Source organism: Macrosteles quadrilineatus, unplaced genomic scaffold (assembly GCF_028750875.1).
Source record: "Macrosteles quadrilineatus isolate MER2022 unplaced genomic scaffold, UCM_ALF_1.0 Scaffold_6__1_contigs__length_79288215, whole genome shotgun sequence".
Lineage (NCBI taxonomy): Eukaryota > Metazoa > Arthropoda > Insecta > Hemiptera > Cicadellidae > Macrosteles > Macrosteles quadrilineatus.
In genome coordinates this window covers 24,517,551-24,534,366 of record NW_026542599.1, presented here as the reverse complement: position 1 = coordinate 24,534,366, position 16,816 = coordinate 24,517,551, and positions in this window count along the sequence as shown.

Below are 16,816 nucleotides of genomic sequence, written 5' to 3'. Positions count from 1 at the left end.
GATTATTAACTTTTCATACCTAATGGGTTTAAGTAATGCTCAATACCTAAATTCGAATGCTATGCCTAACGTTAATGCCCAGTGATCCCCACTGATCGCGGTACAAAGACTAGAGAGGTCTGCTATCTGCCATCACAGCACGTGACACTGTTATTCAATACGTCTAATCATATGCAATTATATATTAATAAGAGAGCGGACGTTTTATCCGATACGATATGCGGTTTGCCCCCCATTTTGTAACTTACCCAATTAACCTTTTAGTATTAAGTAGGTATCTAGGATTCAAAATGTTAAACTATTCATGTATGAAAATACCGCGAACGCCCCATGAGGGATCTGGGTTCCTTTATTTCATAACTCTATAAGGTAACTCGATTTCTGCGAGAACTTTGAAGCTGAAAGTTACACTACGCGTTGTAACTGAGTTTCAACCACGTTTTAGTTGGAAGATATTGTGTTTTGAATAGTTTGTGTTATAAAATTACTTTTTTTGAAGTATGTTTATCTTTTTGTTTCTTTAACCACAGATACATCCTCTTGAACTGAAGCAATGAGTATAACAAATCATTACCCTTTGGCTTTGAGAGCACTTCCAGGTACAGTAGTAGTTAGCTTGGGTCCGAAATCCAGGCAAACCATTACAATTTAAAATTTAGTTTTATTTGTCATTCTACATTTTTGTACAATGGCAATTGGAGGAGATGCTTTAGTTATTTTACAGTCCTATTATTTTACATAGTAAAAAAAATAGATTTTATAACTGCACACTCTGTCAAAATCAATCGAATTTTCATAAGGTTTGATTACTACTTATCTTCTAGTAATTCCGAATCTAGTTTCAACTGTTAATAGATTATATACTTTACAGCAGTACAGTATTTCCTTTGTTTGCAAAACTATTCCCAGACATCACTACTTTAAAGTACATAGAATATTTACAGCATAAAGTATATCTTATAAGTGAACCTGGGTTAAGGTCAAATGGAAAAGGGCAATGATGATAAAAGGAAGACATTTTAAACACATTTTCGATCACTCACGATTTTAAGCAACAATGACATTCTGAAATCACTATTGGAGTAAATATTGTGAGGAAGAAAATTTACGTACCACGTGTAAAAACATTGAGTATACCAATTAACAATTGCATAACGATGATTTGATTGCAGTTCTTAACCAGTAAATATTTACTTTCCTTTCAAAACAAGTTAAGTAATAAACTTGACTCCAAAACACGACTATAAATCTTTTGTCGTCTTGTTTGTGATAAAATACACCATAACGCTTCGAACAAAAACAATTTCAGAGCTAATTTATTTGTGATAGCGTTTAGTTATTGTTTACGATTGAGCTATTTTTATGGCTCGTTTTCTTCGGTAAATTTCATTCGATATTGTTTGATGATTACACTCCTTTGTAATGTATTGATGGTTTTTATTGTAGCGATAGCAATCAGAAAGTAATTTTACTGAGTTTAAACGTTGAAATCTATTCTATAAATAGTTTTTAGTGTAAAAATACACAATACAAGTCATATAATTTTATCAATGAAATTAGTTCTCTAAAAATTAGTGAACACATAGTTCAGTCAATTACATCAACACTAAAAATAATTTTAAAATTTATATTTTAAATTATAAGCTTGCAACCAGCTCCTTTTACGGGAAAAGCATAAGAGTCAACCCCAAATGTAAAATTTATTTATTTTTTGCTGTGGAGGGTAAAAAAATGCCTTTTCCCCTTTTTGCTAGACACGCTGCCGATGGAAGATTTAGATTCGGTAGGTCGGTGAGATAGTATCATTCCCTTGTTAGCTACGTTTGATTAGGTTAGGTTAAGTTAGGATTGAAGGTTATGTCAGGTTAGGTTAGGTTTTGAAGGTTATGCCAGGTTAGGTTAGGTTAGCATTGAAGGTTGTGTCAGGATAGTTTAGGTTAGAATTGAAAGCTATGTCAGGTTAGGTTAGGTTTTGAAGGTTGTCAGGTTAGAGGTTAGGTTAGAAAGGTTAGGTTATGGGGTTATGCGGGAGCTAGGATTAACGTTTATGTCAGTTGGAGTAGGTTGGTTAGGTGATGTAGAAAAGTTAATTTAAGTTGGCATAGGTTTGGTTGAGTTTTCGTTTTGATGTTTGGTTCGGGTTTAAATAGTAGATTTAATTAAATTGCTTATTTATTGAGGCAAACTATTTATTATTCAGGCTAGAACGTTCGATGGTTATTAAGATTATAATCATCGATGTATATAACCTATAATTTAAGGTTACCTTTCGAGGGAGGTTAAGTTAGGTTCTATCAGCCCCAACCAAGTTGAAGTTCACGATTGGGTCCATTTCCTATCCAATATCTTTTATGACCTTCCTCTATCACAGATTTTTACCACACACCTATTACTCTACTCGTCTACAATGTATACACAGTTGTATCAAGTGTAACCTGAATTTTCCACGGTGCAGCAGCATTCGCAGAACACTGACGTAGAGTCCGGTCACTTCGGTCACTTGACGACCAGTTCCCACGGATTATCACACCTAAGTGATAAAAGCTATCTCATTGTGGACTGCTAACGCAATTAGTGGCTTCTTGAGTGGAACATTCGCGATTATCGCAGATGCAATTGCCAGTTGCATTTCTGGCGAGCTTCGATTTTGATACGGTATTTTGATGCGGTACTTGAATGGCTAATGCTATCGTTAATGGATTTGATGCTCAAACTATCTGTGTTCATTAATGTATAAAGGTATGAATAGCTTGGAGTGTTCACCTGATAATCAATCGCTGGGCCCGGCAGTTCCTTCGACGAGTTAGTCAAAATTGTCCTGGCTCAGCTGTTACTGGTCAGTGGCAAAGCTACGAAATGTAGGTTATATTTCCTTTATCTGCAACATTACTAGTGCACCTTTTCGAATTCGAGCAAATGCAAAGTATTACAGTTTTAAAACGAATAACAGTCATAATTTCCAATGACTTAATAGAGTCAACTCAAAGTATATAATGTAATCAATCACTCCACCCCAGTTATCGAAACTGAAAACGAACCCGTTTTGAAAACGAACGCTCACTCCACTCCAATTTCGTCTGTTTAAGTAAAGAAATAAGTAAAATATTTTCTTTATAAGAAATACTTTGGGATTTTGATGGCCTGTGGGGCAAAGCCCGAGTACTTTTATTACAGGAATTAGTAAAAGGGGGCGTTTACACAAAAAATACTTAATTTTGACACATCGTTTGTAAAAATCCGTCCATTATTAACGGAGGAGTAGTGTTTCGTAGAAATCGCCTTGACGTCTAACCAAGAAATTCACGTCTAAGTAAGGATTTCACTCAAAATGTGATTGAAATACGCAACACTTATGTTATTTTGTCTACAATTCAAAATTAAACCAACAATTTATCTTCATTGAAATTAAGGTTAGTATATTTGTTATTTGATGCATACAGAATAAATTATTAATATTTTTTTGGAAAATTTGAAAATTAATAATGATACTAACTTGAACAAAACACCCAACGAATTCTGACCAACATATTAAATTATTCATGACTGGGAAAGTATGTATAGAGAAATACAACCTTTTCTATATTTATCAAAACATTACTGTCCCATGATATTTTTCCCGGTATTTGATACGCCCGAGACATGATTCACGCGCGCATTAACGACCAACACACGCACAATAAATAATTTAAGTGTTTGAAAGTGAAAAGCATAAATCGCCGTTTTTAATAGGCTGCACTCTCGACGAAACCGTAAACTGAATCATAAATGCATTAGCCATCCGCTTGTTTGCTCGCGTATTTTTACCTCGGATCTGCGCGTATTGGCGTAGATTTATACGAGTGTTTTGCTAGTACGCGTATTGGCGTAGATTTATACGAGTGTTTTGCGATTTTAACGCATCCGTAAATGCAGACATAATGAGCGCGTCGAATCTGAAATAAACTATTCTAACAAGACCATTCGAGTACTCAAATTCTGTGGCAATGGTATATTTCTTTTAATGTATCCTGTCTCATAAGTGAAATTCCTGGAAAAAAGGGTGGTTTTCTATTGGTACAGTAGGAGCAAATGTGCATCCACTTGCTTTTTACTGGTGTTCCTACATTTTTTTTTTCTTCATTGTCGAGGCTATACATGTTGATGTTATCGTGTTTCTGATGAGAATATTTTACCAATGCAGTACATAATTAATTTTCAATCGAGCAAGTAGAATCATCCTTTTGGGAAGGCTAAGCTTGTTTTTATGGATGTTTCATACGTGTGACAATTTTGTATTGACTTCGTGCTGAATCTTTGAGTGCTTTTGTGGTTCTATTCTGTGGTTTTATTTAGTAAAAATTGTTTCAAATGTCGACAACGTGATACAAATTAAACAAACATAAACCTATCTACCACACATAAACTGGACGAACTATCAAAATACCATAAGGATGATACATCTGAAGCAATATCTTAACGGATACTGAAGAGTACATTTTACACTGAACAGCTGACCTACGATACCACCTACCCCCTCCAAACAGCATTTGCAGTTGGCAGATCTTCCCAAGATGGGTTTCTGGTATTGCACAACCCGCGACTGAATGTCCGGATGTCCCAATGCATGACGAATGGACTATCGAAGGCCGCAGAGACGTTGACCCGGAAGCCTAAGGAAGGACTTCTGAGTCAGAATTGCGTCCGTGGCCTTGACGTTGGATCTTGAGACTAGAGAGAAACTGAGGTTACATCACTCACACTCCAGCGTCTAGCAGTCTCTCCAACTTCTACACTTGTCTGACAGTATCTCTTAACACCAAGTAGTTAATCGTTCCTACATGAACCACCAGACACATTGTACATATTAATAGAGAATCGCGGGTTAAGAGTATAAAAATGTGTTCTATCGAAATTCTACACCTTTTTTCGATAGCTGATGTAATATGAGCGATACTCTAATTTAGAATTTATATTTTCTGTCTACGATAGTGTAATTTTCGAATAAGGAATCAGAAATGCTTCAAAGGGAACTCTGTCTAACCCGATAAATATTTGTGAATGCCTATCAAACTCATCTCTGACGGCACACCGAAGGCTAAGATGTTAATCACTAGGCTAGCAACACGCCCGTGGTTTGTCTTACAGTTTAGCACAAGTACTTGGACCAAGTACCAAATTGTGCAACACCACGGATATGTTAAGAAAAGGTGATATGAAATTAATAAATTTTGTGTTGAAAATATTGGTGGTAGTGAGAAAAATAAAATAAAATGTTGAATGGCATACTCTTGCAACTTATAAAACCGTAAAACAAGAATACAAGACTTAAAACTGTTTTTACATTCAAAATGTCCAAAATAAAACTGTTATTGTTTTGACCAATGTGTTTTCAGTTGCCTGTAAGGCTTTGTCAGTGATTGGCAGATTCCGGAAAGCTTTCTGGGCAAACGAGAGCTTAAGCTTCTAAACTCGGAACTAGGGTAGTGGCCTGGTTTTGAAAACGGGGCGGGGCTCTAAAGCCCCCGAATCTTCTATTCCAATTTACTGTGCTTTCCAGTCCCTATGGAAATGTAGTTTTTCTTTTATGTACTTTTAATTTTTGATACCGTGGAAAACGTCATAGTTTGACAGTAATCGTAAATTGTTTATTATAGACTTGTAATAAGGCTCGTACCTTAAATGTTCTACTCGTGTCATACGTGTGTACTATTTACGCGAGTTACGTACACTACTTTACCTAGGACAATATTTTATTACTAAAAATCACTACTCATAACTTCTAGTATGTTATGTTTTCGTTTATAACCTCTCAATGCCACTTACAGAGATGCAACGACACATTGTACAAAACACTAATTGCTTCTCTCAACAATAAAATTGGCCTGAACAGCTGATTGGTTGAAGTTCGATTCATTACAATTTTACTTCTTTTCTCTCAATCCTTGAACGCCATTGGTTCGTTAATCGTGTTGTTATGAGTAAAGCTATGCTGTTATGAAAGTAAACAATGCTGTTATGGGACACTTTTCAATTCTAAGAACTGAACTGAAACGGCTACTTTATAAAAACGGTCGTAGGTAAATTATTTAACAATTGAATTTTAAGGTCAATATATTTTTTTACTCAGTCGTTTTATCATCCCCGGGTAAAGGAGAAGGTAACATGTTTTCCAATTATCATTTGAGACAGCAACGCCTCCCCAATTCGATATCATTTTAACACGAGTTCACATGAGTGTAGAGTGTAGCGAGATGATATGTGTAGCTTTGTAACTGACAAAGATCAGCTGTTTGATTCCATTAATCAATGAATGATAATAGTAAAGTGAAATTTTTACTAAAAGGGTTTAGTTTGACAGCAATAAATGAATAATAATATTATAAAACGTCAACTAATATATTCTTAAAACTGAAAAAAGTCATAAAATAAAAACATTCATAAACAAAGCATAGCAGGATAAGACGGTTAATAGAATAAACACGTTGAGGCCACGCGACAGAGTCGTTAAGTTGGGAAATTGATTGGGTCAAACGAACAAGCGAGCTCGCGGGGATATAACCTTAGAAACAAACACTAACTGTAGTCGACAACTTAAATATTTCAAAATGTGGAGCAAGATATGCAGAAGTAAAGGGTTTTTGGCTGTGTATGAGCTCATGCACATTTATAAATATTTGTATAAACTAACTGAAACTAGTTATGTGAATCAGAATCATCCATTAAAATCCAAAGGATATTAGTCGAGTCCGTTTATGAACTAATGAAAAACTCAGGACTTTTCTCAGGATCGAATCTTTTATTCAAATATAAATTACGCTATTACGTAATCCTCGTGACCTATAGGTTGAACTGTTTTTTTCTTTTGTGGTGTAAGATTCCTACGTTTCAGGGACATCACAGTCCTCCATCTTCATTGCAATGTACACTCTGTTCACAAATATCACTTTCAATAATTCCTCAGCTATTTCTCAGCACTGTTCGTGCACAGTGTGCCCTGAAGATGGAAAACATGTTTCCTGAACACGTATACCTAACGTCAACCAGAAAACACGGTTTAACCCAGAAGTCACTTGGACTTTCGTTTGGCATCGGTTTTGGAAGTCTGAGCTCTTTAAAAGTCAAATACTCTTCAAATTAAAAAGAAACTTCAAATCATTTTTTAAATTAACTATGTACGAGGCGACAGGTTCCTAAGTGGCTCAACCGGTGATCTGGTAACTCTGCACCGCCAGAGTACGTGAGATATCGGGTTGCTGAAATGCTTACGAACCAGTTCCAACGACATCACGCTCGCCTCATTTCATTTCACTCATTATACCGATTCCACTCACCCGGACTTCCCCTGATTTTCCCTCTACCCAAAAATAAATCGGGTTGACGTGATAAATAGTCTTTCAAAACCGAACATTTTGTTCATTAATAGTTTGTAATTTCATTTGATTCGCATATAAAAAACGGCACTTAAGTGTTATAGCGACCACACCGATAAATCAACTTCCAAATAAGATTTTAATTAGTTTAAATAACAAAATCTTCCTAACCTTACCTTACCTAACCCAACCAAACCCTACCTAACCTTACCTTACCTAACCTAACCTAACCTAACCACCCTTACATTAAGTTACTACCAAGTCATTGAATATGTGTTTTTGTACTTACGTATTATACCGACAACACCTAATAATTATAACCTAACCTAACCACCCTTAGGTTGGTTTACCAGATAGAAGTTACCACGTACAGAACTCATAATATCCATTGCATAATATTACGCAACTATGAAATACAATCAAACAACTTTCCGTTACCACCAAGAACGCCCGAAGCGTTAACAACCTTTTGTAATTTGCATGAAAATATTTTCAAGTTGTAATTTCCTTTCAAATTGAAAACGCCGTACAGTGAGCTCATTTGGACGTTAATTTTCAATAAATATTCTCCCCGCTTTTACCTACTTTCCAACTATAATTAACATGATTTGGCGCCCGAGTGTGGAGCAATATTAAGTTTATGATAATGGATTAACCCCAGAGGATATTTATTGTAGGTATGTTTAATTTACTACGAAGTGTACGTGTGGAAGCGATGTCTATTTAGCTATTAGTGCGAGAAACGGGTTAATCATGTGACCTAGTTAGAAGGAGTGCTTTATAATAGTTGCCTAGGGTAACGTGTTTCCATTGACTGTAGCCTATATCTAAAGTCAAAGCAAGCTAATTGCGAATTTGTCAGGAACGTGCTGCTTACTTTAGATGGAATGTTAAGTAAAAATTATGATTTAAAAGAAGACAATGTTTATTACAGGTGTTTTAATACAATACCTAAAAGTACTACGATTCTTCCAACGAAGCTTGGTCCCTAATATAATTTGATTTTTAACTGTCACTACTGATTAATTGGCTAATTTCATTTTATGGTATAGCCTCTAGATCACTGATTTTTACAATAAAAGGTTTAAATTACCTGTATCCGTCAAGTGATCCTGGTTTGTAGTTAATTGACTACAGCAGTTTCATGTTGTAAAAACACATCTTCAGGTCAAACGTATACACATTGATTTAATCCATGGAATGGTCGTCAAGGTTTAAAGTTCACAAAAATAACACATACACGTACACGAAAACATTAAACATAAATTGGCCAACACAAAAATACGAAAAACGCGTGATAGGCATCGGACACGTACGGCGCCGCTAGAAGGTAGGTGGCTAAGTATAAAGAATCTTGGCACAGAGTAGGGCACTGTATAAATACTAAGGTTCATGAGAATATTATTTTAAAATCATTTTAAAATAGTGTTTTTCAGCAAAACTTGGTTACCAAGTAATATAGGTAATGGATTAGTGCACCTTCTGATAACGTGCAAAGTGTTGCATTGTACAAAAGCGAAAACTTGAGCGAAATTTACTCTCATTTGAAATACTTTGAAATAAGCCTTCTATAGAAAATCTTCGCTATCAAACGATGTCGTTTAACTAGGTGTCACTGTTCCTTCTCGAAAAGTGTCAGAGATGTTAGTGTTTTTAAGTAGAAGATTCTGTTTAATATATATATACTAAAACTCTTATCATAACAAGTAACATTTCGCCTGACGTTGCATTACAATATGTTTTCCAAGCGTGATGTAGTGTTTGTTTTCATATGCATAAGATGTTGCTGCAGCGGTCTTGAGTGTTTTTGTTCCATGAAATAGAACAACACTTTGAGCCTATCACTTGGCTGGAATAATATCTTGAAAATATAATACTTTGTCCTGTTTAGATCATGTCTCATTTTCTGTTTTTACAATGACAAGTTTTGATTTATAATTTAAAGTATGATCGTACAAAATTTTACGAAAATTACACCGACTTTGCAGCAGTTTGTTTGCCAAATCCCCATAAGACAACGTAGTGTCCTTAAATATTCAAGAAAATACATTTGCTGTTGTAGATTAAAGATTATTACAGCTAAAAGTCTACGAAAGTGTACTTACTTTTCTTAAGAATCAAACCATATTACATTTACAATGAGAGCCTTTTAAATATATTTCACTACAAACACAGATTTTGGAAGTAAACAACGTAGAAAAATGTAATCCCTTTACAAAGCTGGAGTTCATTTATCAAATAATGTTTAGCTGTCGTGTGATAAATGCCGTAAGATGCTTTGCTGTAATTATTTGAACATGTTGCCATACCTCATTTAGTACGGGTAATAATAGTTCTTCGATCAATTTTAATTACATAACATTTTAATGTAACAATGCGTTTTCTTCAATTCGTAACACGGTACATGATGGAAGTGGCCAATAAAACAGATTATTAAAAGAACGCAGTTGTGTAGTGTATTAATACAAATCTGTGAACAGGTACTGAATCACTTTTGTATTTTAACCGAGATCATTAGAAACACAAATTAAAAATCTCATCGGGTGGTCGAAATCCGTGGAACCCATTTGTATGATGTTCACAGCGTGAAGTACCACGAAGAACAGCAACTGAAATAGAAACTAGGAAATAGAACACTTGGGAAGCCCTATGGCACATTCTTATCTTAATACTTCGAATGAGAGTCTGATCATTTAAACACTTCAGCATGTTCTTATCTAAATATTTCTCGAGTGCAACTGAATGCAGTAAAGATGCATTGGATCATAGATAAAACTCTCTTATAGGTTTATCATAGGACTGTTGCGAACGCTTGTTTACCATTTGTATATTGTTGTTTAAGCCATTTTCTAGCTATTTCCACCCAATATGATTTAAGTATAACCTGTTGTAATCTGAAGCCAAGCAAAGACAAAAGCAAAATTAAAAATATACATTTAGTAGACATCAGTGCACTGTCATGAAACACGCTTCGATTGTACAACAGCATGAGAAGTTCTTGTGGAAATTATTAGGATTATTTATATGTTAAGTCACTTTACATAGAAAAAAGTCCACTCTGCAAAATGTATATTGGCTATAGGGTCAACATTTGATTGGTGTAATGTAAGTTCCCGTTCTGTGCACTTACCCAATCTAACTTTATTTTTTAACCACGTGATCAACAATCAAAGAAGCCCATTAGCAGCAAAGCTCCCTCAATGCATGTTCCTCTCAGAGGGAATTGGAAAAAAGTTCAACTATAACTCGACCAATACTAGATACCGAGCCAATTTGCACCAATATTTACACACCCATCGTCTTTACGGCCAATAAAACCGGTCAACGACTGTCCAATCAACGAGAAAAATCACTTTACATACCTCATTGGCCTAACTCCCTCGATACAACATTAATTAGCGTATAATCCGCTTTGATTCGCCGCACAGCGCACGCTAACAATAAAACCAACGGTGTTTCATTTTAGTGGAGTTCTGCCAAAGGGAAACCTGTTGGTTAAGGTGGTCTCTGTCCATTACACCCACAGGCTGCAATACTGGGAGCTCGGCTTATATGGGAGTTCGGAAACCCAATATGTTTTTTATTTGAGAGTTACGGCTTAAGTTGACCGCTGTATCGAGTTTCGGCACCCACGTAAACGTTTGGGGGCTTCGCATTGGGAATGTGGCCCGGTGGAGGGGGTAAACACGCAAGGAAATTTAAAATTATGTAGGAATAGTGGGCAGTGCTTAGCTCCGAAAGGCATTAAACCGAAAAGAATAGGCACGGCCAGGGACTGATCCATGTGTTTCGTAGCAAAGCCTGAACCCCGTGGGACTTCGCTGCAAAGCTAGTTCTTCCCCAAGTCACTTTTTACAGCGTGATAGGTAGGTACCAATGAACAGTGGTTTTTAAATCAGTGTAGTTGCTATACAAACCACACAACGTCGATTATAAATTGATTTGTATTTAATATGAAGACCGTGTGCTAGGAATCACGCCCATCCCTCCCATGTTATAGAGAAAGAAGTGATATAAACACACAAAAATAATATATTCTCATATTAGCTTCAACGTTTCTTAAACATAATTTATATCTGGTATATTAATTTTTAATACAAATACATTTTAAATTTTCCCTAATTTCCCCATGATGCTGCTTCGTGTTGGACGAACTATAAACCAAATAGTGAAATATCTACTTCTACGTAGGGAAATTCGCTTAGTTAGTTTCTGTTTTTCAAGCATGAAAAAACTATCTACTTACTCAATACCGTTCAAACATTTTAGTGTCCAAACTCGACCAAGCAGCTCGATCAATCTTAAGTTTTCCATCAATAATTCTACCTAATTACACGGTATGCTTTGAAACAAACTTGAGGTTAAACCTTAACCTTCCAGCTCTGAAAGCAGGAAAACTGTTCGGTTGCATCATTTGTGGTTCAACAGCCGAGGTATCCTTGCAGGATCCGGCCTTGGGGAAGGTCGTTGTCACGGTGGGAGCGAACCTCTGGAGGCGAGGTTGGGATGGAGATGGAGCCGGGGTTGATCCAGAGGAGGGTGCTGATTCTGCAGCGAAAAATCTCCAGATCATGGTTTTTTTATATTACTGTGGAAAAACTATTAATAATAAAATTAACTCGTAAATTGTTTTAGTAGTTGGGTTATGGTTATTGTCATAGTGTTCACCTTTAAATCTAAAGTCGCTGGGTTCGTTCCTAGCGAGATAGAACCACAACGTCATTTGGGTTTCGTATAGTTTAACTGTATCTTAACATGATGTAATAAAACTTATAATATTAAGCCAATGAAAATAAAAATAATTAAATAACGGTGTGTTATTTTGTCAATAAAGTGTTTTTCGATGCTATGGTGCCAAATATTGATTAAAAAACATGCTTTGTACTAACCACTCACATAAACAAAAAACCCTGAAATATAGCTTAGACATTTTGAAGGTATAGAAAACACAATAAATTAAAAACCAGGACATTCCATCATTATTTTTAAGACAGGAGTCTTCTTAAGAGTAAAACAAATAAACAAGCCGTAAGGATTTGTGGAAAGTTATGTACTGAAAATTGCTGTTTTGTTAATATATTACGACAATACAATCAATTTAAAACTGTAGGACCTATGAATAAAGTTGATCCTAATGAATGGGTTTTGTATACTTTGTCAATGTCTTATTGTAAATCGTGTGTCCCATTTTTTCAAGACTTTGCAACAAACTTCTACTAGATTTCCAAAGTATAAAACTAGCCTTCAAGCACGACAGACAATAAAACAGTTCACGTTATATTCAACGAGAACATTTAAGAAGCTGGGTGTGATTCAGCTATTCAATCTTCATTTTTCAATCAATGATTGTCAAAACGCTTTTATTGCTTGCAACAATAAGCGTCCAATCAAATGTTAATCATCCATCTCAAATGTTTCTTGTGTCATTTCTTGCATGAGCGCGACAAATTGCCAATCATGACCGACGATTAATCAGATACATGTCCAATATATGACATGACATGCCGGAGTAGACATCATGCCTACATGCCTTCTTGCCTCATGGCACAATATCGATTACGTTTTGGGAATTTATATATACAAATAATTAATAAGTACGTTTTTTGGTAAAGTTGTGTAAATATTAGATGAGCTACCTTTGCATGATTTTGCTAAGATTAAGGTCACATAGCATCTTCTAACATCCGATCTAGCTGATGTTCTTACAAAATTAACTTAGATTTCTGTAAAGTTTCAAACCTATATGACTGGTTTTAAAATGGCGAGGTAATTAAGCAAATGTTAATCCAACAATTAAATATGTGAGTGTGAGATAATTGAATTTCTTGTGTAGCTTTGTTACTGACTAAGGTCAAAGGTTTCTGAAGCAAGGACTTTAGTTTCAAACCAGCGAAATGCTAGTGATTTTTATCAGGACTAAACCCACAAACTGATCGGTATGAAAGCACGATAGCCACTTAGCAGGCCAACATGTTTATGTGTGTTGTATGTTTTGTGTACACAGAACCGTTGCGTTTTAAAAGGGTGTATAGCATGATTTCCGGGAATACGATCACACAAACCGTAATATTTGTAAATGTTGTTGTGTAATTTGGGAATCGAACCCTATCTTCAGAACGAAGTCTGAATCGCTTACGATTTTAATTTTATCAAACGGATGTGGAGATCACAATACATTATTTGTCCTAAATCGTTTAGCCTGATTTATAAACTGTGTACAGTTAGTGGGTGTTAAAATTCGATAATGAATTATATGTTGACGTGTAAGTTTTTATGTGGTTTTAGAATTCACTGGGTGGATTTATTTTTAATTATTATTAATGTCGGGGGAGCGAGCTGGTCTAGTGGTTAGAGCGCGGGACTTCGGTTCCAGAGATCCCGGGTTCAAATCCCGGCAAATCACCAATGGATTCTATCTATGTGATAATGCCGCAACCCCTAGGTCAAGCCTGAAGTAATGTGAAAAACAATTCTGGGTTCGAGCCTAGCGTCTTAGGACAAAAAAAAAAAAAAAAGTGTCATGGGGCATTGGTTCCAATGTTCATCTTATTCCGTACATCCGTCAAAAATCAAACAATAGTATTTTTAAAAGAATTTCCGTATAAATAGTTCTTCCCCCACTACTCCCGATCCGAATATGCATTAATGTTATTAGGAAAATGATAACATTTAGATTATTCCCAGCAGTATAGTTAACCGTTCCGCCACCACCACGTGATTTTCCCCATCTTTACATCGTTATATCGTCACCTTATTACAACCAGCCCACCTCTAAAACCCACGTTTGGCAAACCACTATTATAACACGCGCCCCTTACAATTGTAATGTTACTTCGCGCACGACACTCACAAAACGGTTACGAATCGTGCATCTCTTTCGGCGGTTTCCACAATTTATTGCCCGTAATTGAAGGTTGGATATAGGGTCCGCCCGGCCGCAGCCTAGCCTACCATCCAACCATCCAACCAACCTAGCATCCAACCAATGGAGGAATGTGGGGTCCTAGTAATAACATATACCACTCTCTCATTCTGTTGTAATCAAAATGTTCATTATCTCAACCTATCGTCACATTCCTAGGGTTTCCCAAGAGAGGATTACTGCCCAAAACTTCTGGCCTTGAAAGTAACACGATTTTTGAAGTTTACATGTGGTCAACGCATTGAGGTTAGATTACTAGAGATTCGCATGATACCGTCACACCAGTGTGTGTATTTTAGTGATCAAAGTAATGAACAATAAGTGTTGAATGGATGAAATTTCAGCTTTGGTGCTGAACAAGATCAGCTGTTTCTTGGAGATTCATTCTTTAAAAGCACAATGAACCAGGCCAGCTGTGTCAAGTTTCAAATCAATATGAAACAAAAAAAAGGACCAGAGAACCAATATCTTTTAGAATATAGTATGAGCGGATAACACCTTTTTAAGGTACTTTCGTATTACACCAACTACACCTAAATTGATAAAATAAAACCCTTGGGTTGGTTTAAGATTTTGTTATTTAAGCTTATTAAAATATTTTGAAGTCTAATTATCGGTGTAGTAAGTATAATACGGAAGTACCCCTTGGTAAGTTAATTTTGATGGTAGTGTGTTGTTTATGGGATTTTAGCGGACGTTCTAATTCATAAATAGTGGACAAATACTGTAACTAGACCGATACCACATATCAATGAAGTATTTCATCTTTACCCAAACAGTTTACTTCTTTGTAGAAAGTTGGTGAAAATCATCGACAAACCATTGATAACATAAGTGTGGCCACAATTACTCTGATAATTTCCACGCATTTCTAACGTTTTCGACACCTCGCGTTGTAGAAGTGTGGCTTACACCTCCGAAACCACGACTCGACGTCAACGTCCGGAGCTGATGACCCTCCTTTCACCGCTGGACGGGCGCGTGATGTGGCCCTGTATTGTAGGCTTCATGAATCTAATATTTCATACACAGAGCTCACCTCGCATTTGCATCCCAATAGCGTCCGTCGCTCTGACCACGGATTCATCTTGGTCCTTTGAACCGGATAATTATCCTGATTGTTCATAGGCCTTTCAATGTTGGGTGCGTTTAGGATGTCTGTTGTAGGTTGATAAAGATTTACTCAACGAACGACAATTACAGGATCTGATTTGACTTGGTTCTTAGATCCGAATAGTTATAACATTCCAATTTCCCCCTAGTCTTCTCTATGTTAAATGACTAGGGAGGAAAATCAAAACAAATCACAGTTTTAAACTGTAAATTATATAAAAAAGGAAATTAATCGCAAATCCGACTTTGATACGACGAATTTTCAAAAAGCAATGTCAAGAAATGCTAGACGTCAATTTAACTGGAACTTTACATTCCCATCACTTTTACTTTTTTCATGGCTGTAAATTCAACCTTCAGTACACATGACCAGGGTGATGTCACGCACTTTTCGACATTATTTTGAATTTCATCACCCATCCCCAATTATAGGTTGCTGGTGGGGTTTTGATTTTTTTATGGGACACTTAGTATAATCACAGAATAAAGAATAAACACTTTTCATTTCGTGATATAATTAAAACCTATCACCCATTAACAACTGTGACATTGAGTAGATGATTAACTTGTGAAACATATCAAAATAGCCCCAAAAGAGCTGAGCTGTCCGGCGTAAACCAATTACATTACGTAAGCCCCAAAACTACGCCGCTTAGAATCCCTACAACTGAGTCCCATGTCAACCATTATTGCATCTATTTTATTAATCAAACCGTCAGAATATTGAAGAAGCCATACGTAATGTGAATAGCACAATTCAGTGATAATATTTAGTTTATTTCTAACCTTTTGAGTAGTTAACCACCTATATAGTAATAATAATAATCATTGAGAGATGTCTCCAATTTGGAGATCTCACTCAGCTATTTAGTTGGTCATCAGGTTTTACGTTTGACTTATCTACCGTAAAACACGTGTTGGTGACGTTAGAGTGCTCTGATGTCGACGAATGTTTTCTTTTCCTAAGTAGAACTCTGCTTCTACTTTTCGGTCATAATACCGTAGCACAATCATCAGTAATTGATCATTTTATTTTACAAAACGAATTTCTATTATCAACTAGTCAGGTTTTAATATACTAAGACGAATAATAGTCAACAAAATGTAATTTTCCCTGTAGACGATAAACAAGGAGTATATATGTGACCTGGGCTAACTTCTACAAATATCCTCTTCTACATTTTTTTGCAAAACTGAAAAAACTACTTGTAGTAAAAACCCCAGGTTTCTGTTTCATTGCCGCCATTGAAATCTTCCCATTTTGTCAGGGAACTACCCCTTTAGAAAGCGCCATGATAACCAGATGACAAAAATGTTATCCACATAAAGTAACTTGGAATCGAACCGGTAAACTTCAGATTTGATTGTAATCTCTTTAACCACTCCACTACCTACGCAATAATTATGATGAAACTTAGTTGTAATTGAAATG